This window comes from Egretta garzetta, unplaced genomic scaffold (assembly GCF_000687185.1).
Source record: "Egretta garzetta isolate BGI_Z169 unplaced genomic scaffold, ASM68718v1 scaffold636, whole genome shotgun sequence".
NCBI lineage: Eukaryota > Metazoa > Chordata > Aves > Pelecaniformes > Ardeidae > Egretta > Egretta garzetta.
This window is the reverse complement of record NW_009260012.1, coordinates 178,322-180,900: the sequence shown is the minus strand read 5'-3', so window position 1 is coordinate 180,900 and position 2,579 is coordinate 178,322. Positions and strand designations below refer to the sequence as shown.

The window sequence follows — 2,579 nt, the reverse complement described above, 5'->3', positions numbered from 1 at the left end:
GGCCTGTCTGGGTGAGTTGGGGGTGTCCAGCCTGGAGAAGGGAAGGCTGCGGGCAGAGCTGAGTGCGGCCGGTCAGGGCTTCAAGGGGGCCCAGAGGAAAGGGGGGGACAAGCTTTTTAGTAGGGCCAGCTGGGACAGGACAAGGGGGGATGGCTTTAAACTGAAGCAGGGGAGGTTTAGGCTGGATCTAAGGAAGAACTTCTTTGCAGTGAGGGTGGTGAAACCCTGGCAGGGGTTGCCCCGAGAGGGGGTGGAGGCCCCATCCCTGGGACCATTCCAGGCCAGGTTGGACGGGGCGACCTCTGAAGGTCCTTTCCAACCCAAACCATTCTATGATTCTGTGATTCTATGATTTCCCACTGGCAGAAGATGAGCTGGGACCTGGGAACAGAGGCCATCAGATGCAGACTGTAAATAACGTGCACACCACAAGCAGTCCTGGCTATCACCCCCTTGAAACACTTCAGCCAATTCTCCACCTCTTTGAGCCCTTAAAACAAGACACTGTGCCTCCCAGACACCGACAGATTTGGGGCTGGGTGGAGGGATTGCCGGTAAGCGTTGGAGGCTGCTGGAGTCAGAACGGATCATGACACCGGTCCTTTCTAGCACTAGAAATTACTCTGACACTCAGGCACGGCCTTAGAATCACAGCGGGGTCAGCACAAGGGTAACAGCCCACTCCTCTCTCTCCCATTTGCCCGGCGAGATGAGCAATAGATGCGAGGAATACGAGGTTGGGGCTGGTGCTGTTCCTCATCTACGGTTACTTGACGCAGCAGCGCCTGCTTCCACCCCTGTCTTCAGATGCTCCCCCGGGCTAATTCTGCGGCTGTTAATGACGGTTCTCCAAAACCCAGCACTCAGCAAGCGCCCTTCTCGGCTTGCTAAGTCACATGTCCAGCTAAACCCCGTATTTCTCGAGCCCACAGTCTAATTTTTACTATTTTCTAACGTTTGAAAGAATGTCATTTACATTCGTATAAATAAAATATGAGATAAAAATGCAAAACACATGAATAATGCATGAGAGAGAATTATTTTCATAAGTAGCCTCTAAATACACTCCATCAGCACAAGCACAAGAGGCAGAGTCAGGAAAAAGAAGTCACAGTTTACCACGATGAACTGAATTCACCACTACCGCGTACAGCCAGCAGTCACTGCAAACCTAGATTTGATATTTATCCCATAACTCCCATCGCGGCTCCTTCTTGCTGCACCAGCTGATCGTTAATTCACGATTCAGAGAGTTAATAAAGTTATCCAAAGATCAAAAAAGTCTACCAGTACTGCTCGGGAAAACTGGCCAAAGAAAGCAATGGGGTGCGTAACCTTCAGCAGAGAGGTAAGTTGCACAAAAAGTCACTTTGGTTCAACCTATTTTTCCTCCTAAAAGAAGTGGTGCGATGACCTTTCGAAAGGCTTTTTGAAAGCGCAAAACCATTTTTATTTCTCATGGAAGTTACAGGTAGAACCTGAAAACATGCAAAGGGAATATGGAGAGAACCCCAGGGAAGTGAGGGCAACCAGGAGGGAGAGCCAAGGGTGGGGAGAAGCTAAAGACCAAGTGAAGCCCACCCTGCAGCTTTGTCGAATTCGTGCTGTAACCAAGGGAACTCACTTAAATTCTACCACTGGTGTCACAGAGGCTCTCGTGAAAGACCATGGGCAGCAATATTCTGCCCCCCAACACAGCGGGGTTCCACATCCCAAACAGAGAAAGTCTAAAATTACTGAAGAAGTCTGAAAGTACCACGTTCTCCACGGCCCACCCCACCTCCCACCACAGCAACCCAGCACCCTCCTGAGAGGTCCTGGACTTCCCAGAGAAATGACCCCACTGGAGGCTCATCACCAAACTTTAAAGGGCTCAGAACTGGTTGGGACTTGACGAGATGCTGAAGGCTCCACAATCTGCACTGAAAATCCAATGCCGCGCTATTCGGGAAGAAAATATTATGGTAGGGCACAGGACAAAAGGCCAGCGCTGCCCTATCTCTGCAGGCGCAGCAAAGGAAATGAAGCATTTCAGAAGGCGGTTCCTTGCAGGGGCAGTTGGGTGCCAAGCCCAGGGAGGATCCTGGGCACGTCCGCAGAGGCCAGGGCTTCCCAGCGCTCCTGGGAGCCGGACCCCTCCGCTGCCCCTGCTGTGCCGGCATCAACCGCCACTGCGGAATCGGGAGAGAATAACAGCAACGCCACAGACATTAAGGAAGCTCTGGGTCGACAGGAACATGTGCAAGAGGAATGGTGAGCCCTAGTTAGAGACGCTGCATCGTCCACTGCAAGCCTCTCCTTTCACCCCTTTTTCTGTCAAAATGGCACCTCTAGGGGCCAACAAACAAACCCCATTTGTTTGGTTGGTTTAATCTCACCTCAAGTCTCCAGTAAATGTTTGTGGGGGTTGAAGCAAATATAGAGAGTGGTGAACAGGCTCACACAAGTAATTTAAAACTACGTTATGAAGAGCAATGGAACAACACCGAGGGAACAGACTAAACTTGAAAAATCAACGCTGTCTGGTACATGACCCGTACTTGGCATCATTTGGGAAAGAACTCCTAACAAAAACACTC

General features: G+C 50.7%; 1 protein-coding gene across 5 annotated transcripts in view; it reads right to left on the bottom strand.

Moving 5' to 3' along the window:
• Positions 1-2,579, bottom strand: part of PPP6R2 (protein phosphatase 6 regulatory subunit 2) — a 122,579-nt gene that overhangs the window by 38,476 nt on the left and 81,524 nt on the right. The window lies entirely within an intron of this gene.